Raw genomic sequence first — 7,555 nt, 5'->3', positions numbered from 1 at the left:
TCACAAGTCTTATATATTTATATATATTATAAAAATATTCCCAGGAAATATATAATTTTATAGTTATGTGGCATAATTTAGCGTTAAAATTAAAATATATATATTTTTGTTACCTATTAACAATGGATATCTTCATGGCAATTCTATTGTTTTCCACTATAAGGAAAATGTCCACTATTAATTGATAAAGTGGTTTTCTAGGTAGGTGCATCAGTGGCCACTCTTAAGAGCAGTGTTAAACCCTCAGCTTCAGTACCAATCACAGACAAATACTATAAACTGCTATGTCTTAATATACCATGAGCGCTACAAAGTGGTCAATTACCCTCTCTGTCAATTGAGCCCAAGTCCACTTTATTAGGGGAGGGAGTGGGGGTGTTAAACCTACTTATACTTGTTAATATTTAGTAGGCCTGATCTGGGTCTTTCCTAAATGTATTGGATTTATCCTATTTTTTTTCCAGTGAGAAAATTTAAGAGAACAATTGATGACAAAACATAGCTGTGCTGCCTCTGCATGTGCGTGGCAGACGATGGTGTTAATGTCTAATTCATACTCTGCATTCCATAGTCTTCTCAAAACTGTGTATTACATTCATGATCTACTATGTCTATAGCTACACCTCTAGTTGCATAAGTAATACTTTGTCTTCATAAGACAATCTCCTTTCTCAAGAACTTAGCATGGTGATCAGCCAAGGATTCCCGTTTATGATTTCCATATAACCTAATGGAGTGATACAGTGACATGCAAAACTTTGGGCATTCTTGGTGAAAAATTACTATTCTGAACAGTTAAGCAAGTTGAAGATTTAAATGATCTCTAAAAGGCATAAAATTAAAGTTGACACATTTCCTTTTGCATTGTAGGCAATAAAAAAAAGTATTTTTATCTTTTCCATTCTCTAACAAAAAAGGAAAATGTCTTGATGCAAAAGTTTGGGCACCCTGCATGGTTAATACCTAGTAGTACCCCCTTAGGCAAGTATCACCGCTTGTAAACACTTTTTGTAGCCAGCAAAGTCTTTCAATTCTTGCTTGAGGGATTTTCATCCATTCTTCCTTGGATAAGTTTTCCAGTTCTGTGAGATTCTGGAGTCGTCTTGCATGCACTGGTCTTTTGAGGTCTAGCCACAGATTTTCAATGATGTTCAAATGGGAAGACTGTGGATCATTGTAAAACCTTCAGCGTGCACCCTTTTGAGGTAGTCTATTGTGGCATGCTTAAAGGGAACTTGTCACCAGGTTTTTCCCCTTATGAGCTGCCGCCACCAATGAGCTCTTATATACTGCATTCTTGAATGCTGTATTTAAGGGACCATGGCACCCTGTAGAATGTAAAAAAACAACACCACCTTTTATAATACTCACCTAAGGGGCAGGCCGGTTCGTTGTGTGTCGTTGGTCTCGATCTTGCGCCTCCTCCATCTTGTGGGATCGCTGTCCTCCTGCCCAGCCCTGTGTGCATTTCATGTTCTGTGTAATTCAGAGTTTTCCATTGTGCTCCTGCGCATGCACACCCTGATCTGCCCTCAGCAGGGAAGATCAAAGTACTACAGTGTGCGGCGGTCTTTGACCTTTTCACCCTCATGTGCATTACAGTACTTTTTGCTCTGCCCTCAACAGGGCAGTTCAATGTGTGCAGGCGCTCGATGGAGGCCTCTCAATAACGCAGGATGTTTCATGCACATGGGGCTGTACAGGAGGGCGGTGATTGCAAGAAGGGAGGAGGCGCCAGACTGAGATCCAAGACATCCATTGGACTGGGCCGCCCCTAGGTGAGTATTTATAAAGGTGTTTTTTACATTTATACAGTGCAGTCTCAACTGTTTTATTCCGCATTCCAGAATGTTTACATAATAGCTTATTGGTGGTGGCCACAGCTCATATGGGAAAAACCTGGCAACAGGTTCTCTTTTAATGATTGGCAATATGTTCTTTTTCTGAAATCCTGTATACCCTTTTTTTTTTTCTCTCTCCACGCATACATTTTGATCAAAGAGTTCTATTTTAACCTCATCAATCCACAGGACTTGTTTCCAAAATACATCAGGCTTGTTTTAAATGTTCTTTTGCATACTTCTGATCCTGAATTTTATGGTGAGGATGCAGGAGATGTTTTCTTCTGATGATCTTCAATGAAGGCCATATTTGTGCAGGTGTCTCTGAACAGTAGAACGATGTACCACAACTCCACAGTCTGTTAAATCTTCCTGAAGGTCTTTTGCAGTCAAGTGAATGTTCTGATTTGCCTCTAGCAGTCCTATAAGTAGCTCTCACAGAAATTTTGCTTGGTCTTCCAGTCCTTATCTTGACCTCCACTGTTCCTGTTAACTGCCATTTCTTAATTATATTTCAAACTGAGGAAAGGGCAACTTGAAAACACTTCACTATCTTCTTAATATTGTTCTTCTGCTTTGTGGGCTTCCACCATTTTCATATTCAGAGTGCTAGCCAGATGCTTAGAAGAACCCATGGCTGCTGTTTTTTGGCACAAGGTTATGGGAGGCTGGGTTTTTATAAAACTGTGAAATTTGCATCACATGGCCTTTCTTAGAGTTATGGTTTGTTCACCATCACCTTGGTCAAAGTTCTTGGATGTAACGCCCATACCAGTGGCCCCGTGCTGTCGTGCACCCCTCCCCTAGCAGGGACGCTGACAGTCTCATATTCCCGGCCGTACAGTGGCAGTTGTCCCATCCCTCGTCCATGCTGCTGATCCCCAGGGCCTCTGCGTAGGCCTCTGCACAAGGCCTCCTGAGTATGCTCATAGTGTGAGTGCGCGCGTGGCCAAGCCCTTTTTCTTAAAGGGCCAGTACGCCCTAACCCATAAGTGTAGGTTCCAAAATGATTCTTTATACACCTAAAATAAATTAATTGAGAGGGGAAGTTTCCAGAATGAAGTCATTTGTATGGGTGTTTCTGCTATTTTGGCACTTTTTAGGTGCTCAACAAATCTGACCTCACAAGACAAAAAAAGAACGCACAGCTCCTCGTGACAATATTAATAGTATTAGGGGATTCTAAAATAAGTTAAATATGCAGAACAATGGAAAACAGCACTTAGCAAATAGGAATAGCACTCACTCCAGGCACAAATAAAAAAAAATACAAATTTTATTAGTAATGCGAATAAAAAAAAACCACATAAGGACAAACACATTTATAAAGACAAATGATCCCATGTCCATCCACCTAAAGTGCAAATCATCCAAGATAAATATGAGGACAAAAATACTAACAGTATTTCAATACGATTACAATGGCGTCAAAGCCATGCAAGTAAAATTATGGTGGAATCTACAGTTAGGTCCAGAAATATTTGGACAGTGACACAATTTTCGCGAGTTGGGCTCTGCATGCCACCACATTGGATTTGAAATGAAACCTCTACAACAGAATTCAAGTGCAGATTGTAACGTTTAATTTGAAGGTTTGAACAAAAATATCTGATAGAAATTGTACACATTTCTTTACAAACACTCCACATTTTAGGAGGTCAAAAGTAATTGGACAAATAAACCAAACCCAAAAAAAAACTTTTTATTTTCAATATTTTGTTGCGAATCCTTTGGAGGCAATCACTGCCTTAAGTCTGGAACCTATGGACATCACCAAACGCTGGGTTTCCTCCTTCTTAATGCTTTGCCAGGCCTTTACAGCCGCAGCCTTCAGGTCTTGCTTGTTTGTGGGTCTTTCCGTCTTAAGTCTGGATTTGAGCAAGTGAAATGCATGCTCAATTGGGTTAAGATCTGGTGATTGACTTGGCCATTGCAGAATGTTCCACTTTTTTGCACTCATGAACTCCTGGGTAGCTTTGGCTGTATGCTTGGGGTCATTGTCCATCTGTACTATGAAGCGCCGTCCGATCAACTTTGCGGCATTTGGCTGAATCTGGGCTGAAAGTATATCCTGGGCTGGAAGTAGTACACTTCAGAATTCATCCGGCTACTCTTGTCTGCTGTTATGTCATCAATAAACACAAGTGACCCAGTGCCATTGAAAGCCATGCATGCCCATGCCTCCACCATGTTTTACAGAGGATGTGGTGTGCCTTGGATCATGTGCCGTTCCCTTTCTTCTCCAAACTTTTTTCTTCCCATCATTCTGGTACAGGTTGATCTTGGTCTCCTCTGTCCATAGAATACTTTTCCAGAACTGAGCTGGCTTCATGAGGTGTTTTTCAGCAAATTTAACTCTGGCCTGTCTATTTTTGCAATTGATGAATGGTTTGCATCTAGATGTGAACCCTTTGTATTTACTTTCATGGAGTCTTCTCTTTACTGTTGACTTAGAGACAGATACACCTACTTCACTGAGAGTGTTCTGGACTTCAGTTGATGTTGTGAACGGGTTCTTCTTCACCAAAGAAAGTATGCGGCGATCATCCACCACTGTTGTCATCCGTGGACGCCCAGGCCTTTTTGAGTTCCCAAGCTCACCAGTCAATTCCTTTTTTCTCAGAATGTACCCGACTGTTGATTTTGCTACTCCAAGCATGTCTGCTATCTCTCTGATGGATTTTTTCTTTTTTTCAGCCTCAGGATGTTCTGCTTCACCTCAATTGAGAGTTCCTTAGACCGCATGTTGTCTGGTCACAGCAACAGCTTCCAAATGCAAAACCACACACCTGTAATCAACCCCAGACCTTTTAACTACTTCATTGATTACAGGTTAATGAGGGAGACGCCTTCAGAGTTAATTGCAGCCCTTAGAGTCCCTTGTCCAATTACTTTTGGTCCCTTTAAAAAGAGGAGGCTATGCATTACAGAGCTATGATTCCTAAACCCTTTCTCCGATTTGGATGTGAAAACTCTCATATTGCAGCTGGGAGTGTGCACTTTCAGCCCATATTATATATATAATTGTATTTCTGAACATGTTTTTGAAAACAGCTAAAATAAAACTTGTGTCACTGTCCAAATATTTCTGGACCTAACTGTACATGGACAAAATCATCATATATGGCATACAGGAAACCACCCATAATCCCATTAACCTAATAATGAAAGATTACGCAAAGGACACAATAATGGCATGGCAAAGGTATATGACACAGGGACAGATGGGGCACCATATCAACTGATCCACCCAAGGTGTGTTGCTAGGAGAGCTTCATCAGGGGTAGAGGTGTAAATCACTAATGCAAAGATGGGTTTATATACACAAATAATTAGCACCTGATTTCTAAGTGGTGTGTGCGAGATGCAAGGCCGTCATGGCATCCAAAGGGTAGGTAAGTGCGCATGACTGGGCAACACAGGACGTGCCGGGTCACATGCATAGAATACGCAATTAACGTAGCGATTGTAATGCAAATAATTAATTGCGACAAAGGCAAGTGTATTCACAAAGACTATATGCAATTAACGTAGCGATTGTAATGCAAATAATGTACTACAACAAAGATAAGTGTATTCACCAAGTCTATGTAAATAGCCCTCATAACATCCCAGAGGCAGGTAAACGCACATGACAATATAGACTAGGAAGTATTGGATGACAAACATAGATACGCAATATACGCAATGATTGTCAGACAAATAACTTAAGGTCCAGTCACACTAAGCAACTTACCAGCGATCCCAACAACGATAGGGATCGCTGGTAAGTTGCTAGGAGGTTGCTGGTGAGCTGTCACACTGCGACGCTCCAGCGATCCCACCAGCAACCTGACCTGGCAGGGATCGCTGGAGCGTGGCTACACGAGTTGCTGGTGAGCTCACCAGCAACCAGTGACCAGCCCCCAGTCTCCTAGTTACAGCACACATCAGGTTAATTAACCCGATGTGTGCTGCAGCTAAATGTGCACAGAGCAGGGAGCAGCGCACACTGCTTAGTGCTGGCTCCTTGCTCTCCTAGTTACAGCACACATCGGGTTAATTGCCTGATGTGTGCTGCAGCTATCTGTGCACAGAGCAGGAGCCGGCAGCACAGGCAGTGAGAGCGGAGGAGGCTGGTATCAAAAGTAAATATCGGGTAACCAAGGACAGGGCTTCTTGGTTACCCGATGTTTACATTGGTTACCAGCCTCCGCAGAAGCCGGCTCCTGCTCACAGCACATTAGTTGTTGCTGTCTCGCTGTCACACACAGCGATCTGTGCTTCACAGCAGGACAGCAACAACTAAAAAATGGCCCAGGACATTCAGCAACAACCAACGACCTCACAGCAGGGGCCAGGTTGTTGCTGGATGTCACACACAGCAACATCGCTAGCAACGTCACAAAAGTTGTTCGTTAGCAGCGATGTTGCTAGCGATGTTGCTTAGTGTGACGGGGCCTTTAGACAGAGGTAATCAAAAGGGCACGTAAGCACAGCTAGTATCCTATTTGGTGTTATGTAATCTACGCGCCAGCAAAGCAAGTGCATATATATTGTAGACTAATCAGGATATATACGATACAGTGTGTGCCACGCAGATTATGCAGGATTCACACTAATGTAAACAAAGGTATATATTTAACCAGCGCACTGTTTTACAATGTATATAGCAGAAGGTAAGGAACAATTATGCTGAATAGCAACATACAATTTGCATGGCACTAAAATTGTGCAAAAAACATTTGTCGGGAATCTGTTAAGAGCTAGGCCGGAGTTACACTTGCGTGAGTCTCCCATCACATCCCTTGGCACGGCTGCAAACTCTCCTAATAGGTGTGGGTAAGCTGCATAGAAATACACACAGCTTACCTGCTCCTGTCCGGAGAGTATGTGGCCGTGCCGGGTGATGTGATGCGACACTCACGCAAGTGTGACTCCGGCCTAACACTTAACATCCTGACAATTTTTTTTCCCTAAGAGATCCAGACGTTACGCACAGGGCCAGCTCCAGGTTTTTGTGGGCCCTGGGCGAAAGAGTCTCAGTGGACCCCATCCACACACAGACATGCACAGATACGTACACATACTTATTTAAAGAGAAATTCACAAAAACACATAAATAGACATAAATCTATACACAGTCATATACACTGACATACAGATACACATCATACATGCACACATACATTATTTTTATAAATTTATGCTGTATATATATTTCTAATATTGGGAAGCCGGCAACAGCCTCATTCACCTCCCCGCTTGTCTAACAGACATGGCCACATCTAGAGCAAACTAACACTGCTGTATATACATCACAAGAGAGGCTGGAGACATACACATTACTGCGGGGCATACATATTTCTGAGGGAAAGGGTATACAGCAATGGGGCGCATACAGCTCTAGAGGATGGCAGTAACTCTGAGGTGGGGGGGTGACATGCAGCTCTGGGGTGGGGGGGACATACAGCTCTGGGGGGTATACAGCACTGGGGTGGGGGACATATAACTCTGGGGGTATAGTAGTATGCAGCCCCCATATTCCTCCATAGTGTGTTATGAAGCCCTTATTGTCCTCCATATAATATTATGTAGCTCCCATATAGCACAATGCAGACCCATATAGCATTAGGCACCTTCATGTAGTATACAGACCCAGATAGCATTAGGCACTCTCATGTAGTATACAGCCCCTATATACCACAGTGCAGACCCAGATAGGATTAGGCACC

The sequence above is a fragment of the Anomaloglossus baeobatrachus genome, chromosome 4 (assembly GCF_048569485.1).
Source record: "Anomaloglossus baeobatrachus isolate aAnoBae1 chromosome 4, aAnoBae1.hap1, whole genome shotgun sequence".
NCBI lineage: Eukaryota > Metazoa > Chordata > Amphibia > Anura > Aromobatidae > Anomaloglossus > Anomaloglossus baeobatrachus.
This window is presented reverse-complemented; position numbering follows the sequence as displayed.